The sequence below is a fragment of the Pleurodeles waltl genome, chromosome 1_1, assembly GCF_031143425.1.
Source record: "Pleurodeles waltl isolate 20211129_DDA chromosome 1_1, aPleWal1.hap1.20221129, whole genome shotgun sequence".
NCBI lineage: Eukaryota > Metazoa > Chordata > Amphibia > Caudata > Salamandridae > Pleurodeles > Pleurodeles waltl.
The window spans coordinates 270,839,732-270,866,981 of NC_090436.1; the positions used below are offsets into that span (position 1 = coordinate 270,839,732).

At 43.2% G+C, this 27,250-nt stretch overlaps 1 long non-coding RNA gene across 1 annotated transcript in view; it reads left to right on the top strand.

Annotated features, from left to right (window-relative positions):
• Positions 1–27,250, top strand: part of LOC138246850 (uncharacterized) — a 164,174-nt gene that overhangs the window by 129,908 nt on the left and 7,016 nt on the right. The window contains exon 2 of the long non-coding RNA XR_011194336.1: positions 14,789–14,940. This is a non-coding gene — a long non-coding RNA (uncharacterized lncRNA). The remainder of the gene's footprint in view (positions 1–14,788; positions 14,941–27,250) is intronic.

The window sequence follows — 27,250 nt, forward strand, 5'->3', positions numbered from 1 at the left end:
CTTCCCCTCTAACATATAGAGGGCAGAGGGGTGTTTTTATAATAAAACATTTACTGTTCTGAGAATACTGTCCTAACCTAAGAATACATATGTTTCCACGAAACACACTGAATGTGATGTTCTGCAAAAACATTTTGCTTTTTACCAACAACATTATCATGTACAGCCTTGAGCAAGCACAGGATAAAGATGGTGCGCTAAGAAATTAAAAAAAAATCTGTGCAAAAGGACAGCAGATAAAGGAATAAAAACATCGCCACAGAATGAGGCTTCTGCTTAAAAAATAATAAAATGAATTCTTTTCCAGGCTAAAGGGCACAAGCAATGGCCTATGGCTAAAATAACTTGCCAATAAAATGACACTAAAATAACCTCACAACAACATCTTGATAAATGTGGCTTAACTGGTGAACCAAAGTAAATGATTACTATGGGCAATGTACTTACATACCCACAGCAACACATGAGTATGTGGCATTTGGCCACTGGGATTGCTCTAATAAATGATACCTTTTAACTTTGCCCACTCACAAATACATATGCAGCATCTGTCCCAAGAAGTAATGTTGTTTTGTGATGCAGAGCCTGCTCACATGGTCACACAAGTTTATCTGATTCCTAAATTTGGCTAGACTCCTAGCTATTGGTACATGTATGTATGCCAAAACATTTTGTTTTTTGAATGGCATGAATGTCTGATCATGCCTTTAATCTTTCACACTCTATCAATTGTGGTAGCGATGAGAAATGTATTCTACAGGGATGGGCACAGCATGATGTGAACACACAATAGTAGGACTATTAAATTTGAAAAGATGTTCACTGTGTATAGTTTCCCATAAACATGTAATGTTGACTATTGGTAATATTATCTGGGATTTGTGTTACACCCCAACCTCACCTTTATTTGTGATTTTACATGTCCGGAAATTTGTTTAAAGGTGAATAATGATACCCTTGCACATCTCAATGCTACAAAATCAGAGATCACACACAATCCTTACAAAGTAGAGACACTCACCGGTAGCATTGTGTTCCCTGAAAGTGTCCACCTCAGCACTTGTGTATGACGAAGATCCACCTACAAGCCAAAAATGTGGTACCTTGTGAATATTAAACATGTGCACCATGTACATGTGAAGCAGAGTACATTGACATCACAAATGTTTGGTATTGTCTGCATGTTGGACACATAGAATGCAGCAAAGTTGACATGGCTTAATGATAAACATCTATATGCCATGTTGCAGTGTTTAAGGATATCAAACAAATCACATCTCTGGTGCACAGAGTGTAGGCAATGTCCAAAACTAGCCTTCTTTGCTACGTGGTGCAAGGGACATGGCTTTGATGGCTATGTGAGCAGTCGAATTTGACAGACCACACTCTGCATGGAATTAATTTTGCTGGGGCTGTCTCAAATCTGTAAGTGTTCTAAACAATGCTACACACAGACAGTAAACAAGTTTGTTTTTCTTCTTTACTTTGCTTCTTACATGTTACCAGTGTAGGATAAATAAACATTAACCATTTATGCCGTGTACAGGCTAATTTATGAATTGTGAGCATGTTTCCCCATACATGAACATGAAATGAATTGGGGTGAACTAAATATCCTAAACACCCTGTCCAGCTTGTGGTTTGATGAAATGTGAGTGTGCCCCCCTGCAACATACATGAGGGATAGTCCCCATGGTCTAGAGCCATTAATGAGCTTGCAAGCCAGGGGACAACACTCCATGCACAGTACTGGATGGGCCCTCAGCACCTCTGGGCCTCCCCTGCACTGCATGGTCTGCTGGGGCTATTGTTAGACCACTGTGAACAGGTCCCTGGGACATGGTTTTTGCATTTAACTGAGTCTGTATTATGGCATATTACCCCTAAAAACATCTGAAAATGCTTCCAGTTGAAAAATCAATACCAGATGTTTGATAACAAATCACAGCTACAAGCTTATGGAATATGTACTTATGAATGGGGTCACCAACTTTCAAGACAAGATGATCAATCAGATCAGCCTCCTGACTCACTACATCTGCACATCTGTGCTTCAGTTGGTGGATAGTGTGGTTGACTCCAAAAACACAGCTCATCTCATACCAGACTATTTCCCACCGCTGTTTCCTCTCTCTACTAGGGTAACCTTGATTCACCCTACCCCATGTAGATATCATGTTGGGGATGTAGTGGACCAGCAACTAAAGCTGGCCTCCAAACTACTCCTCATACAGATTTGTGGCTCTGCTCTACCCTGACTTTTCCCTACCTAAACTCCCCACTCTTAACTGTAACTAAATGAAACTAACCTTTATCTCTATCCCTAAAAATACAAACCCCTAAATAGACCTACACCCAACTATACAGTGACCAAAACAATACAAAAGACAAATACAATATACAAACAACAATATTTAAACACAACAGGGACAGCCCAGACACAGACAACCAAAATTTGCAATCAATAACAACAGCACACACCAAATTCCTCCAAAGTCAGTACAGACAAAAAGACTGTAAGTGAAAGGGAAAGTAACTTCAGGCTTCCTAGTTTGCAGCATGGCAGAACAGTTGTATAATTTCCTGGGTGGATGCTACACTTTTTCTACAAATGCGTCTTTTTTTCTGACGCATCAGTAGAGAATTAGTCAATGCATGATTAATGCACAACACATTGTGTTTGACGCATTGGCATTGATGCATGGCTTCCATCTGACACTCCGGGTGAAATGCATCATGCAAATAGCCAATGTGTACGTTTTGATTAACATAAGTAGCCTATTGTGTGTGGTACAGTGTTCTGAATTGTACAATGCAGGTAAATACCCCCAGGTCTCACTCTTTTTGCTCATCTCTTCTTACCTGACATGCTTGAAGACTTGGGATGTGCTGCCTGTGTCTGTTAACAATGTGCATATGTATGACTCATTGCGTTCATGGTGCAGACATTATGACTGGCAATATATTTCTGTGAAATACTCATACATATTGTGAATTGTGGGGACCTTTACATTGTAGTGTAGCCATTTTTTAATATAGCTTCATGCACGTTAGCTTAACATATTAGGCCTCTGTGCACTTTGCACTAGATACATTTTATTCAACCTCACACTGTTATTTTACAATAACCAGTTGTACGGTCTTGTTTTATTTCATTCTATCAGACTGTTTAGCTGAGTTCAGCACTGTGTTCTCAAACAATGCATTCTTGCTCACTCTGTGCTTCAGTCGAGGCTACAGTCTGGTACATTGCCGGTAAACGTGGTAGAAGTTTAGTCTCTAGTGTTCGTAGAAAATACACATCCTTACTTAGGGACTTTTTCTTAGAACATCTGCGTGTTAGTTACAAAAACACTTTCTAGTCCCAGTACAGGCGAGAGGGAGATTCCGACCAGGAACCTACAACTAGATGCTGACTGCCCCGTTGCAGATGCTGACGCAGATCACAGGCCTTTGCTCAGGTATGAGGGTTGATGTCCTCCAGGGGGAACCTGAAAGGCAGGCTTAGAGCTTTACATGCTGTGCTCAGGCTATAACTTAGAGAGACCCTAATCTAGTTGCACTATGATAGCCTTATTCTTGTGCTTCACTCTCATCGTTACTATTTTAATCCTACTGTGTTGTGTAGTTCTGGTTATTGCATCTCACGCTTTGCTATCTAAAATGCAGTTGTTTTATTAAACCAATCTTTAAAACCTAAACTGCCTTTGTCATTTATATATGAGACCGTACTGTGTATGAGAGAACCGGTTGTGACCTGAGTTACCACGACTTCCCTGGGAAGTACTAAGATGTCATGCGCTCGGCTGCCCAATTGTCTCTTCCCCTTGGGAGAGATGAGGCACTGCTAGTTAGCCGGAGCAAAACCTGGATTTAGAGTGACAAGAGTCCTTCACCATGGGTCAGACTTAGTCCCCCACACTGTGGACGATCTTGCAGCTCAAAATACAGTAGTCTCATTAGGATAATGAGAGCCGACGCGACAACATTATTTATATGTTTTACAGTTTGCATAATGCTTGGCTGAACATAGGTAGCTGTGTAGTAGGTCTTTTTATTTCACAGATATTGCAGTCCTATGCAAATTAAATCCACATTGTTATATGCACAAAGTTAAAAATCATTCTATCTGTCTGCATCCCTGCCATAGGCTGTGTTACAGACGCAATACTCACACAGGGAACGACATACACTGGCTGCTTCAGCCAGTCTACAGTGTATGTGGCATCCAGCTCACAGATTGACTATATAGATATGACAGGTATGTGGCTAGGCCAATGTGATACCTGTTATTGTGTGGCAGACATCATTTACCAGACTAACATACCCAACAACCATCATATAATGTTGTGGTACAGACACATCTGTTGTCTGGGCTTGGTGTCTGGCATAACATTTGTGGCACATGCACAATACACCTGCAAAAAGGTGTTTGCAATAAAGGTTAGCCTGTAGTTTGATATCACAAGGCCAGCATGAGTAGACCAAACAAGTATGATGACTTCCAAGCAGGAATATGTTTACCATTTCCATGCATCACAATATTTGGCAACAGAGAGGGTTTATGTGAACTTAGAATGTGGGTAGCTATTAACACCAGATGGTCATATATGCATTTTCCGACAGATTATGCCATTCTAACCTGGAATGCATCAGTGCATGCTACCTTGACAGGAGTGATATTCCATGTAGTTATACATTGGCATTTTTTTTAGTCCTTGGTTTTCTTTGTGTCCTGTTTTCATCAGCACACATAAATGGGGCAGGAGGAGTTAGAGTATTGTTTATTTAGGAGTAAGACAAACCAACACAGTCACATCCATTCCTGTATGTAACAGTTATATCATTGCCTAATGGGGCAAGTGTGCCTGCATTGGGTCTAGGTAGCAAATCCAGCACCGACACAGCTCAAGACTCATCATTTATATGTGTTATGTAAGATACCACACTCATTTTGCTATGCGCTTATAAACACTGATGTAGCTTAGGGAGACTATCTGGGTTGCATTGAGTGCCCAAGCACATCACATGGGCCTCTGTTCACAGACATAGGACAATAAGGTCACTATACTGGCCTCCACGAGTGTCAGACAGGAAAAAAAAGTCAAGTTGTGCAACACACATCCAGTCAATGCACACTGTTTACATCCACACTCCCTTTGGATTGTGGTAGGATGTCTGACGGTCAGTACACTGTAGCAGCACACATACTCACAACATGTGCACACTATTCCACATTGCTACCTTTGTTTGGTATATGTCTTCCAGAGCACATGCGTTTGGTACATGTTGTTGATATGCACGCATATTTTGGTCTACATGATGTTGTCCTGGGGTGAGTGTAACAGATAGCTACAGACTTTGTGATGGGCTAATTCCTATTAAATGAGATGTGTTTTGATGTTTACAATAACTGTGAAATGAACATACACAAAGGCAGTGTTCATACACTTATTTACATTTTTGAAGAATCATTCCATAAAAAGGATTATGGTCATCAAGCTACATCACTTTTCACTGTAAAGGTTCTGTACAATGAGGTTTCTTTGCCGGGCATCCGCAATTGTGGCAACATTTTCCTTATCCTGGGCTTACTGGTCCTCATGGCCCACGTCGCTTGGGACATTTGTCCTCACATAGATGTTGTGCAGAATACAACACACTAGGAACATTTTACAGACCATGGGGGGGGGGAGTATAGCAATCTCCCACCAGACATGCCCAAGCACCAGAAGCAAGACTACAGGACTCTGAGAGTCCACTCCACAATACCTCTGTTCATCCCCAGTGCCTAGTTCTAGTTGTACTCTGTCTGGGGATGTGCAAATGGAATCATGACCCATAGCTGCAGACCAAAGCCTTGGTCAGCTGAAAAGACAAAAAAGAACATTCAGTCAATGATCAAGGTGATTGAATGACCCACATTCAAGTACATGTCTGTTATGTGTACTGAATGACACATTTCTACCAGTATTGGACAATATTGGTTATCAAATCATCAACATTTATAAAGCGCGCTACTCACCCGTGCGGGTCTCAAGGCGCTAGGGGAAAGAGGGGGTTACTGCTGCTCGAAAAGCCAGGTCTTTATTTAGGAGTCTCCGGAAAGCGGAGTGGTCCTGGGTGGTCCTGAGACTGGTGAGGAGGGAGTTCCAGGTCCTGGCCGCCAGGAAGGAGAAAGATCTCCCACCCGCCGTGGAGCGGCGGATGCGAGGGACGGAAGCGAGTGCGAGGCCAGAGGAACGGAGGAGGCGGGTGGGGACGTAGAAGCTGAGGCGTCGGTTGAGGTATTCCGGACCCTTATCGTGGAGGGCTTTGTGTGCGTGGGTGAGAAGTCGAAAGGTGATCCTTTTGCTGACTGGGAGCCAGTGCAGGTGTCTCAGGTGTGCGGAGATGTGGCTGTTGCGGTGTACGCCGAGGCATTTTGAGTGCGTTGCAGGCGATTTTGGAGTTTGGCTGTGGTCCCAGCGTAGAGGGTGTTGCCGTAGTCCAGGCGGCTCGTGACGAGGGCGTGGGTCACGGTTTTTCTAGTGTCGACGGGGATCCAGCGGAAGATCTTGCGGAGCATGCGGAGGGTGAGGAAGCAGGCGGAGGACACGGCGTTGACTTGCTTGGTCATGATGAGAAGAGGGTCCAAGATGAAGCCGAGGTTGCGGGCGTGGTCTGCGGGGGCCGGTGCGGTGCCGAGGGCCGTGGGCCACCAGGAGTCGTCCCAGGCGGACGGGGTGTTGCCGAGGATGAGGACTTCCGTTTTTTCAGAGTTCAGCTTTAGGCGGCTGAGCCTCATCCAATCTGCGACGTCCTTCATACCCTCTTGTAGGTTGGTCTTGGCGCTGGCGGGGTCCTTAGTGAGGGAGAGTATAAGTTGGGTGTCGTCGGCGTAGGAGGTGATGATGATGTTGTGCTTGCGTACGATGTTGGCGAGGGGGCTCATGTAAACATTAGCACATTTTATTCCACATCTCTTCCTGTTCTGTGTGTTATATTGAATGATGTGCATGCCCTGCTACTTTTGACACTGCCATAATGTAACAATCACATTTAGGCAGTACCTTAGTGTGGTAGGTGATTTGAAGGTCCATTGCCACTGTAATTGACAGTATGTTGCTCTCAAATCTGAATTTTTGGTCATCCTTCAGTGGGCTGTGCCAGTACCAGCCTGTTTCATACTCACACATACATGTTTCCCTGTGAAACCACTGATGTAGCTGCACTACTTGCAAATGTCAGAGCCTTTGAATTGTTCACTTCCTTTAGAAAGTGAAATCTGGTGAGTACATGTGGTGCATTCTACACATGTTCCCTGGATAGTTGTACAATTCATTGTCAGCCTTTAGCAGCTGCTTTTCATCAGTCAGTATGTCATAGGTATGCAGTGTGGGGCATCTCTATGTAGGACACACTGATGCTGTAACTGATATTTGTCTATCACATACCTGTACATAATACATTGGTCTTCACACATATGTGTTGTACTGTAAATTGTTGTGCTTTGAGTGCCTATTTACACTGGTTCTATCATCATTGCTGTGCCAAAGAACTGTTGAGATTGTATCCTGAGTACACTGTGGTGCATTGTCCAGATTACATTACAATATATGTTGATGAATGTTGAATGCCATATTTGCCAACATTGTTTTAGTGTTTGTGACTTGTACATTGCTGAATTATTATGGTTTTCCAATTGGCAAATTACCCCCAGAACAGGTGTAACAACACATGTTTGCATCTGTTGATGTGGCTGAATACCTGAGTGTATGTCTGTATGTGGACTGCCAGTATGGCTGAGAGATATGTTGTTTTTGTGCTTTGATGTCACTTTGTGAACCTGTGTAGACATTTACCCATGTCCACTGCTTACACTGACATTGGCTGGCACACATGGCCTTTCAAAATTATTATTCCTGACACTTTAATACACACTTGCTGATTTACAAAATACTTTTTATCGCTAGCCTGAAAATGATGAGTCTTGACTGATAAAGAGAGTAGGTACGCCATTGAGGAGACACTTATCTCACACTTCTCTATTGTGTTGGCTTGGGACTCATATTGGCTTTTCTGGCCTACAACATGTTTTATTTTTTGTTACCCAGTGCAGGTGATATGGTCCCATTCATTCACACAGGTTGAAATGTGACAGTAGAAGTCACTGATGTTCAGTAGCTGCTGCCACTGATCAATCATCAATCAATCAGTATATTTATAGAGCGCACTACATACCCGTTAGGGTTTCAAGGCGCTGAGGGGGGTGGGGGGTAAGCTGCTACTGGTCGAAGAGCCAGGTCTTGAGGAGTCTTCTGAAGGCGAGTAGGTCCTGGGTCCGTCGCAGGTTGGTTGGGAGAGTGTTCCATGTCTTGGCGGCGAGGTAGGAGAAGGATCTGCCACCGGATGTCTTTCGGTGGATGCGGGGGACGGTGGCGAGTGCGAGGTCTGCGGAGAGGAGCTGTCGGGTGGGGATGTAGAAGCTGAGTCTGTTGTTGAGGTAAGCAGGTCCGGTGTTGTGGAGTGCTTTGTGTGTGAGGGTGAGGAGCTTGAATGTGATCCTCTTGTCAACGGGGAGCCAGTGGAGGTCTCTCAGGTGGGGTGGGATGTGGTTGCGACGGGGTATGTTGAGGATCAGTCGGGCGGAGGCGTTTTGGATGCGTTGGAGGCGTCGCAGGTGTTTTGTCGGGATGCCTGTGTAGAGTGCGTTGCCGTAGTCTAGCCTGCTGCTGACGAGGGCCTGTGTCACTGTTTTTCTTGTGTCTGTTGGGATCCACTTGTAGATCCTGTGGAGCATGCGGAGAGTGTTGTAGCAGGAGGAGGAGACTGCATTGAGCTGTTTTGACATGGAGAGATTAATGAGTGCACGTCAATGTGAAACATCGTTGTCTACACATGACAGTGCATTTGGGCGACTATGTGGACAGGACACACGGACCCAGATATTTAGAAATGTGTCACCATAAAGTGCAGCGAGTAAATTGTCAGCACTGCACTTGCTCACTGAGAAAGGGCAGTGAAGGACTTGTTTTAGTCCATACTACACAGTCCTGAGCTTTTAATCTGCACTGGCACACAATAGGCAGCGTAGCACCGAGACAGGCAAAATTGCAACATGGTGATCATATGGCTTCATTTCATGTGAGATTTACTTTGTGCATTAGGGGCCACCTTCCTACACAGCATGAACCCTTGGAGGCCTGATTAGCTATGTCTGTGTGCCACAGAATGTACCCCACATATGTGGCAATGGTGTGTTGGCTGACAAGTAATTATTGAATGGTACACTTGACCTGGAGAAGGCAATTGATTTGAGACATTTCACAGTTTACCTGGTGTGAGATGCAGAACATGCCTCATGAACCATAGGAGTTACACGTGGACAAACAGACAACAGCCATGGAAGCCCTTCCTTGCACACAGTGATGGAACAGGGCATTTTTCCTAGTGTTACATTGCTCTGGATCTTTCCACCATTAAAAGGCACACACAGTGGCTTAGTGTGTCTTAGTGTGTCTTAACATGTGTGACTTGCAGGAATAAATCGCACATGTGCCATCATGTATAGTGCAAGTAAAAGCACACCCCTCCTACATATGCACTGTCTCAGTCACCAAACGCAGAGATGGCTATTTTGTCATACATTATTTACTGTTAATAGGTCTGTCATGTACTTACCAATCAGTAGACCATTCCCACATTGCCTATTCTGGAAGCGCTTATTGGTGCTGGAGTGCCTGAAGATGTAGGCATCATGAGCACTCCCAAGGTACGTGGTCTGCACATTGATGAACTTCCATAGATGGTTCCACAATTGTCTGTACGTTGATAGAGTGGGTGGGTTTCCTATTGCAGTAAAGGTGTGATGTTGCAGCAGGAGGCACCAGTTGCACATGTGTGCAAGCCATAGTCCCCAAGACATGTGGAAAGCCAGCTATGGCATGAAAGCCTTTCTTTTTGTTCTGTTGTTGCTGCTGTGTCTTGGGAACATGAAGTACCGGGGTATCAGACTGATGACGGAATCCAGGACGGATGTTAGGAAGGCAGAAAAAGATGACTGGGAGATTCCTGCCACCCTGGCTGTGGTGGTCTGGAATGGCCCAGATGCCAGCAAGTGGAGGACTGCCATCAGCTTCATCTACAGAAGATGTTGGTGGACCTCTGAGATGTTGCCTGCAGTCTAGGGGCAATCTGGTTCAGAAGCTGTATGATGGACTCCCTCCTGAGTCTGTAGTAGGTGATGGCCTCCTCCTCCCTGAGGTCAGTGAGAGTAGTCCTCTGGCAGTACACAAACTCCCTTATTCTGCTCTGCCTACATGGTGGTGGTGGGGTAGCTTTGATCTCCTTGGCACTCTTTGTTGAAGTATTAGCACCTCCATGGCATAGTTGAGCTTGCCAAAGTGCTTTGGGTATGTTCTGTTTATATGCCAATGCATCATTTCTTACGCCTAGTCTGCTGATGTGCAGTAGTTTTGACACATTTCAGGCCCTGCATGCCGCTTGTTGACGATTAGTCACTTTTTCCTAAACTCGTAAATATCACTGTTTTATGCTAGGATAGGATAGACTAGAATTTATGATGGAATGCCTGCCTTGCCTATTTTGAGATCTGCGTGGTCCAGCCAGTTCAGGCCCACTATATTCCAATGCAGATCTACAAAAAGTAACACACTGGCCTAGATGTGTCACCTTGTAAATATGGAGTACTGACTGTGCCTCTGGAATATCAAAAATAATGATGCCACTGCGGAGCAATCTCCTTGTAAATATGCCCTAAAGAGTTGTGTGATAATTATTTCACCCTTGCAGTTTACCCCATAGCATAAGGCCATTCAAACCTACCAATATTTATCAGAGAACGAACCAGGATGCAGAATTCAGAACTAATCAAATCAGTTTCAAATCCATAAATGTATGCTAAGCTACTGAAGATTTGCCACCAGTCCACGAATATTAATTTAAGGCAATGTAATGTATAAGGAGCTTCAGACAGAGATGACAACAAGCGACACAAGACAAGGGTGGCAATGGAGAGAAACATATCACACTCTCAAGCCTTTTCACCCAAGTATTGCTTTCACAAGACATATATAATTCTTTATTCCCTCAATGCAGTGTACTGTTTATTAACATTGTTTAACAACAGCGTCATGCTGGTGAGTTGCCAAAGTGACAGGCCGATTCCTGGTAAACAATGACATGACTGTGCTGCAAGAAGAAGTTATTAGATTTTAGAGACAGCGTATAGGCTGAGGACGTTAGGCATGGACATCAATTCACAGAAATGCCAGGGGTAGTGGAAGTTGCATCACACACCCTCTGACCTACACTTTCACTCATACACACATACTTACACACACCCACAAATTCACAGTTACAAACACTCTTTCTCATATAAACGCACTCTCGCCTGCAAGCATGCACACAACAGCCATTTAAAAACATTTTTCACTTACCTCGGATGCCATGGCAGGCATATCCCAGCAAATTGTACTCCATTTGTATTACATTAATAGTGAATGATATATATTGTATTCACTATTAGTGTAATACAAATTGACAAAAAACAGAGTGGAGCCCCAACTGATGTCCATAGGGTCGAGCTGACACAAAGTTTTCCAACTTTGAGGCCAGGGGTCACAAAGGCAGTGCCAGGGATTGCGGCTGCGACCCCTGACGACCCCTAAATGATGTTTATGCTTTTAGGGCAAACCTTAGCTCTCAGCAGAGGTAAAAGAGGAGAATACACAGAGCAAAAGGCCTTGGTACTCACAAATGGAATTATTACTTATGTACATCATGTGTATCAGGTTCCTGCGATAGACTTCCTTTAGGAGGGAAACCTGAAGATGATTCTACTTACAACACTTTTAGAAACTCATTTTAGTTAAATTGCACATCACAGGAAAACATGGTTATTATTTGTGAAAAGATAATGAATGTTGACTTTGAATTACGTAATTTTACACACAAGAATGACTAAAAATAAAAAAGGATAAATTATAAAAAATAAATAGCAATGTCAAACTGAAGTATTGACCTACCAGCCCTTGCACTGATGTGCACTTCTTTTTATATGGGTGCATATCTATGATTATACAAACTGCTGCTACTCAAAATGGAGGAGCGCTGAAGGCTGAAGAGGGCTGAAGAGGGCTGAAACACTGCCACTTTCTGTACACTTTGGTGGACGGAAGCAAAATATGAATGACTGTTGGATCAGAAAAATGGATGAAGAGAGCCGACCAAAAGCCCCTCTAGTTATGTATATGTGAGTGAGTGTATCTTTTGTTTTTTATTGTTTAATTACATTAGGTTGGCGAGAAAGTTAAAGCTGTCTATGCCAGGTCTATAAATTACATGTAGGCCATCTTATGACTCATAAAACCTTCCCTTTCCTGTTGTTTTAACTCATATATCAGTGGGCTCTTGCAAACCCCAGGATCAAAAAACAACAATTGGATGCATTGTTTTAGACAATGGCTGTCGTTTCAAGGCTGGCAGGAGCAGAGATCTTTGCCCCTTATCTGTTGCCCTCAAGTTTAACCTATTCCACTGTTCATTACCTTGTGGTTTCCTGAACCATTAACAACGATAGATCAAATAAAACAAACCCAAAATAGTCTTTCCTTGCGGGTCAGCGATCAGGTGATGTTCTGATGTCACATGCTACCATTACGAGTTTTGATAAATTGCGTAAATATTGTAGTGAAGCAGCAGAATGCAAATAAAATGTACAAATATTCCTCCTGCTTATATTAAAATTATGATTATGTGAAAAGGCCGATGTTCATCGGTCAAACAATGATAACCTTAAAGCATAAAAATAAATACGTTTCTTCAGTCATGACACGAAAGTGATTTTTATTAATGGCGGATCTTTTGGTACATCAATCTTACTGTACTCATGCCAAAAGCCGCTCATGTAAAATCATTTCTAAATAATATGTGTGTGCACTGTACATCATCTTGCACACGTATCATGCTTATTAGACCTTTGCAATTGTTTTGATGCGAAAATATTTTGTCATGTGTTAGTGAAACCAGTATTTATATTGACATCCTAATTGTTCTAAAAAATGAGACATCTTGTACCAATTATCGTTAACCTGCAAACAATAACCTTTCCTTTCATTAAAGTGGCTGCAGCGAATGCTTTTAAAGGCTGCTTTCAACACAGTTCATTTAATATGCAGTGGTTTTACAGAAACGAAATCCACTCTGCATTTTCTATTTAAAATAGATAAAGCAAAGTGCATCATAACAGGATGCAACTACTTATTAATCAAATTAGCACTCATCTTCAAAGGCCTTTTTGTTTCACCAGATGAATGTTGAATCCCAGTCCAGGGTAGACATAAGCTGTCAAGCCCAATAACAATGCCAGGAAGATGTTCACCTGCTTTCACAGTAGATACATTATTGGTGATTCTTGACGGGAAACGTTTTAGACCTGAAGTGACCGTAATCATTAAAGTAAAGAAGACAAAATGTTATTGGTAGTAGTGTTGCTTTCTTGCAGCAGAAGTGCACACGCTTATGAATTGGTTAGCAATAAAACTCAACTAAAAGTGTCTGGTGCTGAGTTGTTCACGCTCCACAACACAAACATAATGGAACAGTGTTGTGAGTTTGTAATCTAACATGTGACAGTGAAATATGTTGTATATAAATAAAATAAAGCATTGTACATGCGTAAACGAAGCACAGATGGGATATTGTGCACATAAAGGCCCATATTTATACTTTTTGACGCTAAACTGCGCTAACGCAGTTTAGCGTCAAAAAGTTTTGCGCCGTCTAACGCCATTCTGAAGCGCCATGCGGGCGCCGTATTTATGGAATGGCGTTAGACGGCGCAATCAGACCGGCGCTGCCTGGTTTGCGTGGGAAAAAACCACGTAGACCAGACAGCGCCGGCGTAGGGGGAAAATGGCGCATGGGCGTCTTAAAATGGGGCAAGTCAGGTTACGTCGAAAAAATCGTCTTAACCCGACTTGCGCCATTTTTTAACGACGCCCATCCCCCATCAACATGACTCCTATCATTGTAAAGATAGGAGTCATGCCCCCTTGCCCAATGGCCATGCCCAGGGGACTTCTGTCCCCTGGGCATGGTCATTGGGCATAGTGGCATGTAGGGGGGCACAAATCAGGCCCCCCTATGCCACAAAATATTATTAAAAAAAAAAAAAAAAAAAATTACCTGAACTTACCTGAATGTCCCTGGGGTGGGTCCCTCCAGCCTTGGGTGTCCTCCTGGGGTGGGCAAGGGTGGCAGGGGGGGTCCCTGGGGGCAGGGGAGGGCACTCTGGGCTCATTTTGAGCCCACTTGTCCCTTAACGCCATGCCTGACCCAGGCGTTAAAAAGCGGCGCAAATGCACCGTTTTAAGCCACGCCCACTCCCGGGCGTCTCTTTTGCCCGGGAGTATAAATACCACGTAAAGGCCTGGGAGTCATTTTTTAGACGGGAACGCCTCCCTTGCATATCATTAACGCAAGGAAGGGGTTCACGCTAAAAAATGACGCACATTCCGGGAACTTTGGCGCTATTCGCCTCTAACGCCATAGTATAAATATGGCGTTAGTTGGCGTTAGTTTAGCGTCGAATTTGCGTCGAAAAAAACGACGCAAATTCGGCGCAAACGGAGTATAAATACGGCCCAAAATGCGCGCGCGGCCCAATAGAAAATGAGATCGAAGATCGACCTGATTATGTTACTCAGAACCTTGATGTGACCTATGTTTCATAATTACCAATATACATGTTTTCCCTTTATCCCGTCCACACATCCATGAGCAGTTCTGGTGGACAAGCGAGGAAAAGGATGGCGGCGAGAAGTCATTGACCGTCAACGAATCACAAGAGTGTACCTGCTCTCACGGATTACCTCGGTCAGTCAGATTCTGAGGAGGCGGTGCACGGCAGATGCAAAACCTGCGAGGTCATGTCAGGTAGGATCGATAACCTGATCTCTGTTGCAGGAAAGAAAATCCCGTGAAAACATAGCAACATTTATAGTACCTATCACAAGAATTTTCTTCTTCATGTGATGTTTTAAAATTTGATGAATTTAAAATATTCACTTAAATAAATAAAAACTTTTTGGAAACAAATTGAAAACAGCTTGTATGGTACGGCTTAGTTTTCTGAAGCACAGTAAATAAGCGATTTTCTACTTTTGGGCTTCTTTGTCAACAAAACCTTGTGTAAACATGCTGCTCCTGAAGAGGCTAGAGGACATGGGGAAATCTAGTGGTGTTGTACAGTCTCTTCGGCTAAGAGACAGCTCCTGGTTCCACAAGACTTTTTTTTAAGGTGGAATGTTTATAGGTTTATTGTCCTTACCTGCAGGGCAACATCAGCTGTTAATTAATCAGTCAAACGTGGTTAAATGTTAGTTGGAAAGAAAAGAATGATGACATCAAAAATAATATTAACTGAAACATTTAGGTCCTTCTGTTCACTGATACCCAGGGGTAGAGTATTAACTACCTCCTATTACGAGTTATGCTGGGCAAAATGAGGCACCAACAAGCAGAATCGGCGTGTAAAATAACGATTGCCCTAGCTGTCCTCTAGAGAAGCTGCACTTTGGGAGTAGGGAGATTCAATCCCCACGTTCCTTGTCACCGCACCCTTAAAAAAAATAAGTTATGTTCACTGATTAGGGACACAGCGACTATTTCACAAAGTAGTAGCCCTAAATGATGGACACAGGGTCACTGCAACATCTGTGACAAGTTCAGATTTTTACGAGATTCAAAAAAGAGCCAATTGCCGATTTCCAGAATATTCCAGATTTTAAAATTTACACATTTAGAATTTCTACTGGCTAGGAAACTTTCCAAGCCTAAATGTAAGGAAACTGTGTTTGTGATTTTATTTATCTTCGTTGAACATATTCTACCTTTGTAGCAATCCTCTCCCTCTACTTTTCCATATTCCAACAAACGAAAGGTACTTACGCCTGCCCTTTACATGACTGAAGCATATCTGTTTGGTTCCAGGTGGAAGCGCTACCCTCAAGAAGTACACAAATACCCAGTAATTTGCGAGTTTGTCGGTGTTCACATAATTGACATTGGGAGTGTTGATGGAGTGGATTAGAGGTTAGAGTTAGGTCAGGTTTCAGGACTTAAACTCAACTGGCTGAAATTGTTCCTTTCACTTTGGATGGACACACATGCCCCAGGATTCACACATCTAGCAGTTACCCCTAAAATGGCACCAAGAGGAGCCCTTTAGATATTTTGGAATAATGGTGGCAAGCAATATTGTGCTTTAGTCAAGAGTTGAATATGGCAAGGACACTAGGGGAGTGGGAAAAAGCATTGAAGTTGTGGCCGACGTTTACACTTTCGATAGTGGGTCAGGAATACAAGGTCACATACCGTGCGGTCATCTGTTTAAGATGCTAGGCAAGCTTCTATGTCTACTTATGTGGAAAAATAAGAGGGATATAGTAAGGATGGGCACACTGAAGAGAAAGAGGATGAGGGTTTTACAGATTCCTGATGCAAAAGCATATTACCTTGCCTATCCAACAAGATAGTACTTAGACGACTGTGGCCTCACTTAGGTACTGCTGAGTGGTATGCATGACAGCAGGGGACTCAGCACACACATTTTTTCATTATGTATCAGCAGCACCTGAATATCTTGACAGACTAGCGAGCACACAGTGGAGTCAACTGTGGGGACAATGTAAGACCAGATACCGCTATGCGTCAGAGGCACCGCTATGGAATTTGACAGGATTCAAGAAAGAGAAGAGGGTGTGATATGCGCATCTTGGATTGAGAGTGGAATAGACCAGGTTACGTTATGACTTTTGCTAACCTTTGATTAGGATGAGGTAGAAAAGCCATGGTTGATGACCTTTTTCATGATAAATGAAAGACACCCCAACACATACACTCAGCGTTAAGTGGAAGCAGGAGAGGAACAGTTTGGTAGAAATCTCAAAGAAAGTGTGGTAAATAGGTTGTAGGACGATAATAACATCCTTTAATAATGTTCTATTTGATTCACTACAATTAAATGTACTTCTTTGTGCTTACATCACTCCACAAATGTTTAAAAAAACAAACAGCACTAAACATAAGAAATGCTCCATAACAGGGTATTACTTTCTAGCACACGGGTGTGATCTCCAGACTATAAATACTTATTAGAAAACTATAGCCCAGATTTACTAAGGGCTTGTTATTCCTTTCCATCACAAATGATGACGCAAGGTGACACAAGCTCCTAAAATTTACTATGCCACTGACACCTTAGGTGGCTCTGCATGACGTAATACATATGGAATAATGCAAGGCAGCACACATCGCTACCTTGCTTTACACTGTGCTGCTGGGATAGTGTACCATGGGCAGAACTATGGGCGAAGCATTCACCCATAGTTTTTGGCGCATGCCCAGTTTTACTAACACTAAGAAACATGGGAATGTGTCAAAATGCTACGCCTTTCCAGGTGAGGCATAATGAGGAGAAATATCTTTATTTCTCCTAATGTTTCCTCCTTCTACATGTGCTACATTCTGCAGCTCAGATAGAGGAAATTGCATCAGAGGACTGTTTTTTGTGCATGAAGGTACCTTTTGAGCACAAAAAATAATCCTGATTGCATTGGTGCTTGACAGCCTCAAGTGCACCAGCTGAGAGAGAGAACAGAAATGCACCATATGTACGTAAATATTGCACATTCCTGCTCTCTCCATTTGATGCAGAACAACAAGTTCTCTCACTGCGTTGCACCAAATATTAATAAACCTGGCCCTGTGTGTGCACATTTTGAAACTGCTGTGGATCTATACCTTTTGCACGTATAGTCTGCTTGTTAGGCATTAAGACTTTAAAACAAAAAACGAAATGGTAAACAAGCAATGCTGGTGTCACTAGTTTGGAGCCTACCAGATGCAGGATTGCTATTGAGTCGATGCCGCAAAGGTAGAAAACTGTGTGATTGTTTAAAGGCTGCAAGAAATGGCCAACGGTTGAAGACATAAGGCTTTCATTTGTTCGGACAGATGACAGACAACGTGATGAGTAACAGAGTTGGAAACTGTAGGCCTATCTGAAAACAATGTCTTTGGGCACACAAGGATGGCAAAATAGAGTTCATAAATGAACGCTCTTTAAAGTGTGTAGTGCTAATTGACACTGACACGCATAGATTATGGATCATAGGATGCTGAAATGAATGGGATGGGGTGCGTTTGACTCTATTAGTGCGAATGTTGCTGTTTATTTTGCTTTGGGAGGTAAAATGTGATATGTTGATGATTTAACAAATATTAAAAATTAAAATTGTTCAACAGAAAAAAATGTAACATTTTTACCACTTCATCAACTTTCTTTTTCCTGATACGTTAATTAGAACATTTGCCTGAGGTCCTGAATGAGGCATTGTTGGACTTTGCTCTCTGCAAGGTCATCCCCAAACTTTTTGCCTTCATCCCCTGGTATACAAAACCCATTATGGAACTCAGCGCACTATACCACTGCTAACCAGTGCTAACCTGCTTATGCTCTCTCTCCTTTAGACATGGTGAAATTGGCTTACACTTACTTAGCACATTTAGAGTACTTGTAATTCCCTAGTACAGTGGTACTATGGGTTTTCAGGGCCTGTAAATTAAATGCTACTAGTGGGACTGCATCACTTATTGTACCACTCACATAAGTAGCCTTTTTAAACCAGTGTGTGCAGTTTTAAACTGCTATTTTGACCTGGTAAAATAAACCTTTTGCCAGGCTCAAACATTCCTTTTTAGGGTCAAGCGCGCAAAGCGCTCTGTCCCTGTTGTTATCTCTCTACGGGCTTGTAACCATGTCCATCATTTTGGTTGGTTCGTGGGCTTGCCTTTTGAAGTTCCCTTAAGTTGATAAGAGAAAGGCCTCCTTCAGCGCACCGGCTAACTACTGAAAACATACGATGCTCCATGTTTTCTGTATGGTTTCTAGACTACTTTTTCTCTTTGTTTCGTAGTTAGCGTGATCTCGCTGGGCAGTAGTCACACGCTTTGCTTGACATCGATCCTGTTAAATAGATAATTGCACTTTTGCCAGTAACATCGATAATTGTACTTTTGCCGATATGTTTCACTTCGAGCAAACTTCTGTTTCCTTTTGTGTGTTTGCTTCGTGGCCATTGACTCGCTTATGTGAAACTGTTTACCTTTTCATTTTCATTCTATGAGGCAAGAAAAGTCTGGTTAGGAGTTTACAACGCTAATAGCTCTAACTCGAGCAAACGCGAGGCCCATTGCATTGCAAATGCTTGTTAACACATATGTCATCCCTAGGGTAGGCCCCAATCAGCCCATAGGACAGGATGCATTGTATGTAAAAAGTTGGACATGTTCTTTTAAGTTTTACATGTCCTGATAGTGAAGAACTCTCAAATTTGTTTTTAACTTTTGCAAGGCCTGCTTCTCCATTAGGATAACATTAGGTTACCTTGTAACTTTTGATAACTTTTGATTGGGATGAGGTAGGAAAGTCATGGTTGGTGTCTGAGGAATTGCAAGCTAAAACCTTATTTAATGGTAAAGTCGAATTTTAAGTCACAATCCTGAAAATGTCACTTTTAGAAAGTTGGCATATACTTGTCCTAACCATTTGGTACCTTCAGCCTGTTACTATGTGTCGGAGGTTGGCATTTGTGTATTTTTCCTAAACAGTATCACAAAGGAGGGTCTGGGTGTTGGCATGATGGTCCATCTCTCACCTGAGAGGAACAGAGCTATTACTTACCACACATATACGTAGAGAGTCACTGGCTTAGCTCGTACACAAAGGACTTCACACTAGCCTACTGTGCCCCAGACAGACTGGGGACAGAACAGAGAGGCAGGAAATCCTAGATAACCCCAAATGGGGAAATTCCAGAAGCTTTTTCCATTTCAAATCTGGCATCTGGCATAAATATTGGACCCTCAGTACCAACTCTTCAGTACACTCCTGGAACTGTGGATACTACGGAAGAAGAAACCCCTACTGCCATGCTGGTTGAGGTCTGCCCTGCTTGTGAAGAAGGAAAACTGGACTTGCACAATTCATCCCAGGCTGAAGTGACTTCAAGGGTCATTTGACTGACATCCTGTTAGAGCTACCGGGACATAAGAAGCTGCAGACGCCTCCCTTTATCTGCCCAGCTTACTTGCAACTGAACCTACAACTGGACATGCCTGAGCCCTGCCTGGCATCTGCTGGAGTAGTCCCTGCAGGCCACAGCCTCACAGATTCTGGACCCTTGGTAAGGCATCAGTTGAGCTCCTCCTTGAAGAAAAAGAGAAATCTCAAAGTTCTCTGCGCAACATTGAAAGCCAGTGATAACCAGCAAAGTGAGATCTGAACTTTGTGCTACACTACTTATAGCCTGCGGTGACCGCCAATGCGAATCTCCAGCATGGACCCTCCGTGACACCTAACAGGATCTTTGTGCTACATCGATAACTGTCTGAGATGCCTGGCCTGCTCTTCGGCTACAGTAACGACCATCTACAACACTCTCTCTGCTCCTCATGGCCTTCTCCATCGTGAAAGGAACCCTTTGCACTAGCCTTTAGAAAGTAACTTTATCAGTAGTTCTAACCTGCTCTAGGTATCTGGCCCATGGACCATCATGGTTGTCCTGAACTTGTGACTTTCACCTCACCTCTCACAACCACATAATCACGAATGGCGGTTTGTGCTTTTAGATGCTATACTTACCTTACATTTTTTTAAATGCCTCTCTCCCATTCTGATTGGATTTTTGTCCTTTTGTCCTTTTGGTTTCAAATCATTAATAAATGTTGCTCTATTGTTCTAAATTGGTGTGTATTTTCTCTTGTGCTCTGTTTTCATTTTATTACTGTTTGTGTGCTTCATAAATACTTTAAACATTGCCCCTAAGTGAAGCCTGACTGCTTTTGTGCCAAGCTACGAAAGGGTTAAGCACAGGTTAATTGATCTACCTTTTGTGGGTCACCCTGACAAGGATTGTGGCAGTTGCTTGGGTAGGGGTCTCCTCGACCCCATCAACCAACAACCCAATTTCTCACAGGCATAGACAAGGCATCCTCTAAGGGCCAATCATTGGAGGATAAACATATAATGAACATGGGCAGCATCATGTCGGCAATGGCTACCGCAGTCCATTCTGCGAAGAGGCAAAGGTACCCTTCCTAGTAAACCCTCTGAAGAGGGAGTATTTGCTCCAAAATGATTAGTTTGGATTTAAAAGTTTAATGATGCATAGGCTGTGACTCAGAGTAGTCTGCTACCCTGATGCCCTTGGTTGGTGACATATATACTCGTGACCCCCTTGGAGCCAGGCTTCTATGAATAATGCTGCTATGCTGCTATCTTAATGTGAAGCTGTGTGATTCTCGTTTCCTTAAAAATACAAGCAAGCCAGACATTCTGCAGAATCTTAGGTGGCCTGCCATGCTGTTACTATTGATCTTGCCCATGTAGCAGCTTCCACCCAGCCAAAGGAGTTCAGCGATAAGAACAAAACCATGAAAAACCATGTTCTACCTAACATCAGAAACTGGAGGAGTGCTCCTTCAAGAAACCATGGCTGCAAGGGCACAAGAACAGAACAATGACCGTTCTAGCAATCATAATCCTTCGCTGCACCATATTAAAAAAAATGTTGTCATTGACCATGCTCTTTTGCAGTGATTCAGTATCTGGTTGTCAAAGACAACATCAGCATTGAGAAGGGACTAAGTTGTCCAGTGTGGGCTTTTCATGCCTGTGTGCTTTCACACCATTGTCACAGTTGGTCAGTCACATCCATCTTCAAGGCAGGCCGTGCATTGGTGGCGAGGCACTGAGCCAGAGCCCTTATCTTGGCTAGATCATAAGGTATCCACATTTTAAGTAGGTGAAACTACCTAACCTTAAATTGGCAGATATTCCTATTTGCCCACATTCAGGAGCGTATATATCATTGAGTTGCATCACGCTTGCGACACACACAGGGAAGCAAGGGTGACGCAACTACTAAGTCAGATTTATCACTTAAGGCCACTGTGCGTGGCCCTGCATAACTTGATAAATCTAGAGTAACACAACACAGCAAAAATCACTGTATTATTTCAATCTGCACCATGCCGCAAGGGTGCCTGCATTAATGCTAGACAGCCACAAGGGTGCCTGCACATAGAAAGGACAGGAATGCTCCATATAATGTTGAATACAGTGCATTCCTGCCCTTTTCCTTTCACGCTGCACTGCATAGCAAGGTGGCTTATTGTGCTGGGCTGTGCGGCGCTGTGTGAAAGTTTGATAAATCTGTTCCTCAGTATATATCAGTTTCCTAAAGTTTGAGGCACTTCACATTTCATTTGTAGGTCCATATTAAAATGAATTTCTTTTACTACTATGCTTCTCTTTTGTAAGAAATTGGATTAATATTGGGTGTGAGCGACTGCTGACCACAAGAAATAATCACAACTCTTGTCAGGATTAACCCTCAAAGCCACTAAACTAACCTGAGCCCAACCCCTTGTAGTTGTAGACCAGAGTAGACAGGCTTATGTTGGGGTTGTGCATCTGTGCAGCATCCAAACAGTAATAAAGTCAAAACACCAAGCAATAAAAATCCAAAAGAGAATTAGAAAAATAAAATAAAATTCAATTAATAAAATGACACCAAAACAACAAAAATCTAATAAGGGGAACCGGAGATATGATTTGTTTAAATAATGTTAAGTGAAAATAACACTAAAAACTCTAGGCATCAACAATAGTCAATGGTCGCAGTAGACTGGGGCCTAAGCATGACTTGGGTTCGACCACGAATGAGCCCAGGTTTGACCTGGTCATAGGCTTTACCTTCAGACTTAGGGCCTGATTCGAGCTTTGGTGGATTTACTCCATGAGGGCAATGGAGTAAAGTACTCTGTCGCCCTGAGGGAGCACCCAGCTGCCAAATTCAGTGATGTCCACCGACCCAGCAGATATACCTTGCATTGGCAAGAACTGCGTCACAATGGCTTCTGTCTATACATTAATAGTTTGATGGACAGCTCCACCAACATGATGGAGCCATATGGCAAACTTTCAATGTGTTTTGTTTTCCAAAACAGAATTCCAAAGCAGGAAATAAAGAAATCAATGACCCCCTCACAATTGGAGTTTTCTCTCATGGCGTGGGGCCAGTTTGCAGTTATCAATGCCCCTTATCACCAGATTTTACCTTGCACTGATGGACAATGAAAACTTGCCATTTGTTCATCCACTCTAAATAGGCCAGGCAGACAAATGCCAAAACTTTCGAATGCCCTTACTCTGTCAGGTGATCAACATACTTGAACTCTAGGTGAGGTGGATAGTCCTTCAGATTGAAGGAGAAGGGACTCTGTCATTGTGACAATGTACCCTCTCCACCAAACTCTAAATCAAGCTCTTCTTCCTTTTTTTCGAAAGTCAAAATCCTTCAGTGGGGCAAGATAGCAAGCCGTATTGGAGGAAGTCCGCACAATGTTGGATAGACGGTTAAAACCATTGGTACTGGCTGGAAATTTTCACTCCCAGGGAAGCCCGCTCGCTTGTAGGATATTTCCTTAGCCCACTCAAGATTTTTAGCTTTGAAACTCTGTCTCTGTTTTAGAGCCTATAATCTTTCAGTGAGGCAAGGCAGCAGCTATATCCTACATGGCATTCCAAGAGGCTGAATACCTTCTTTCTGTTGGCCAGCTTAATTAGATTTGTTGCTGTGAAGAAGCATCAAGCAGAAGAAACATGACTTCTTAGCCCATTGAGATCACACCTTGGTCAAATAGGCTGAAGTGTTTTGCCCCAGTCTTCAGAAGGTTTGGAAATCAGAAAATGTTCTAAGTACCACGTTTTCAGGGGTGGTAGAAGAGGTCCATTTGGGCACAGCCAAGGGTCTCAAGACCTGAGAGCAGCACTTGGGGGTCAAGAGTCACTCCAGCAGAGTTCACCAACAGGGTCTAGGTCAGGGTTAATTGGAACTAGTCAGCTGGATACTTTAGGAAACCGGCCTGTTGCAGCTCACTTTTTGTAGCCCTGTAGCCACACAGGATTCAGCCAACTAACCTATGGAGTCCACTTCTTTGTCCTGGGTACATAATGGAGCAGGGCCAGTCCATCATGGCATCTCTCAGGTCACAGACAGCAGGTTAAATTCTCTTCTGTTCTTCCACAGGCCCAGAAAGTGTTCTGAAGAGGGTAAATTAGGTTTCCAAATTTATGCCTAACATCAGTTATTAAGTGAGGGTGACTTCTGGTTTCTACAAAACCACTGAGATAAAAGTTACATGGGGTTACTCTACCCAGTGTTGTAGCAGTTTCTGCATACCATATTCCAAACAATCACAGAGTGACCCTCACTCTTAAAATCCAAGATGTGGAAAGCCTTCTCCCCTGAGCCCATCCAGAACTGTGACAATGGTAATGAGCAGTGCCCTCCTTTGTTGTCACTTCAAACCAGTTCTTAGGGCTTCCTTCCACCACTGAGCTTATTGCCTGCCTGACTGGGAAGACAAAAGCTAGGGCCTTTCCATGTGTCACCTAACCTTTGCATGTGTCAGGGGGGGCCCGTTTGAAAAACAAATGAGTTCCTATTGAAGTACTGGGTTTTTCAGAACCCAGCGGTGCCAGGGAACACACCCTAAGACTTCGAGTCCTTCCTGTTCCAGACTACAGAAACACAGAGTCTTCTTGGTGAGGTCAAAGATCTTGTTTATTGGCTGCAGCCAGTAACAGGTATCCTAGGAGTACAACACAGTGTATATTCTCAGGAGACTGCTCCCTTTGCAAAGCTAACCTTCTCTTTTATACAAAATATTATGCCTTAGTTTACAGTTGACCATTCACATATTTTCACTACAAAGAAATAGCAGGTTTATGATGACAAGCCCATATTTCAGTTTGTCCAGCCCTCAATCAATTACCCGGCAAGGCTTAGTACTTTCATCAGATATCGACGGACCCCCAATATAAACGGGCACCTCCTCCTTGTAAAGCAAGTCATAAAGAAAGAAACAGGGACAGGTGTGTGTAAGATTAGGCATGGTTTGTGTGTGATGAAAGGTTTATGATGTGTTGTGCCTTGATACTAATCTCATTCGGCCACTGGGAAAGAAACTGGCCGAACAGGTTTGGCTTCAGGCAGTGGAGTCAGCTTGCCCAGGTCACAGAGGAGTCAGCAAAGGTGTACGTGTCCTTCAGACTCGTTTTCAGCATTAGACATTGGCCTATGTGAGGGCAATCACAAAATGGCTGTCGTTTAAATGGAACACGAGGGTTCAAGACGGAAACTCTGATATTCGGGTGATTTCGTTACCCGAATATGAATACAATGCTTGTGCATACTATTCTAATCATTCTCGGTCTGCTGATACCAAAATCGTTGTGATACGACGATGTTTATAACACGGGTCCAGAATTTTCAGTACCACAGACCCTCCTTTTGCCCTTACATAGGCAATAACCTATACTCACGCTAATCTGAGTCCAGGTCTATATTCATAAAGTCGTTGAGATGTTGCTGTAGCATCATCCTATTACTTAGCTCGTCCCTTGATACAGGTTTCCTTACACACGATGTAGCACAGAGGCCACATATTGCAGGAGCACACTGTACACACAGACAGGACAGGAAAAGAATGGCTAAGATCATCCCAATGACTACCAGAGTCTTCCATCCCTAGGCGGATATCAGCTCCCAGAACCACCCCATCAATGACCAATGTCCTTTATCCACGTGAATAGACTCGGAGATCTTATGCAGTTTGGAAATGGCCTGGTAGACTGTCGGAGCGTTATCTGGGATGAAAACACAGCAACTTGATTGGATCACTTTACATACCCCACCTCGGTCTGCAAGTATGACGTCTAATGCGACCCTGTTCTGAAGAGTCATAAGGCGATCCGACTAGAGCTCAGCAGTCAAATTACCAAGGGTACCGGCGGTTTCAACTACCGTGGATTCAACCACCCTTGTCAATTGCCTTATGTTCCTGCTGTTAACCATAGGGCCCCAAAACGGCAGAAAACCCTTTACGAAATCTCCAAATTCTTGTCCTGTAGTGTCTTCTTTACTTATGACACCTCGAACTATCCTTGTCTTATGGTAATCTGCCGCGGTCGTGTAGGTGGGAGGTAACAGGAACGAAACAAAACATGTGCCTGAGAAGTCAGGAGGCAACCGTGTATAGGCTCTATTATGGCAGATGAAATAGGTACCCTTAGCTGCTAAGAACGAAGGAGAAGTCTGAGACGCAAAAACATATGTTTCAGTGCAGATACTTTTCCCTAACTGAGCTCTGGGATTCTTGCCAATACCTTTCAGACATAGGTGACCCTGATGGGGTACAATCCAAATTGGGGAGGATCTCTTTGCTCGCTGGTTCCCACTCAGAGTAACTCCATATCCTGTTATGTTCCATCCAATATATGCTAGTGTCTCATCTCTCGGGATAGTCTCATAGGAAATATCTTCCCTAATCATATCTACTATACCCTTAGCTAGAGCACTATTCTTAGGATTATCTTTCACAGAACGTAGGGGGTTGGCTTCATACGCGTATATGAACACCGTTCTATATGCCCATACAGAACCATTATGGCTGAAAGGCAGGACCAGATAAGGGATACCTTTATCAGTAGTATGAGGCATAAGACCACACACCCAACAGTAAGTTGTGTTCACTACTAATTGGTGTTGGTGTAGAAGCTGAATGAATGAATTGTTGGCAAACTCTAATCTTCTGGCAGACTCGTGTTCAGGCAGGGGGTGAAAAGAATGCGAGGAAACAGTAGAAGGAGGTATGGGCTGAGTAATGGGTGCAAATGTCACTTGAAAAGAGAATAAAACATATCCTATTAAAAACGTCTTTACACTAAGCAACATGAAAATACATAATATCAAAAATCGTTTCTTTGTCATTATTATACCCATTCTGGCTTTAAAGTCCATCTGTCTGGCAGGTCTCTCATTCTTGAAAAACTCCATCCTCTCTAATTGCTGCTCGTGGTGGTAGGGTGTTCTATGCTAGGGAATGCTTCTGTCAGTCCAGGGCAACTCCCTTAGACCGACCAGAACTGTCGACCTAACGTCTTCAGCTGCACTCCAAAGACTTGGGCAACCACGACCCTACAGCTGAACCCGGATGGCGGTTCGAAAAGAAAAAAACAAAAATAAGAAAGTTTCTCAGATGAGAGAGCTGCACCTTGAAAAAAAAATAGCAAAGGAACGGGAAAAAATTATTTGTCCTTAGTTCTTGGTCTCAA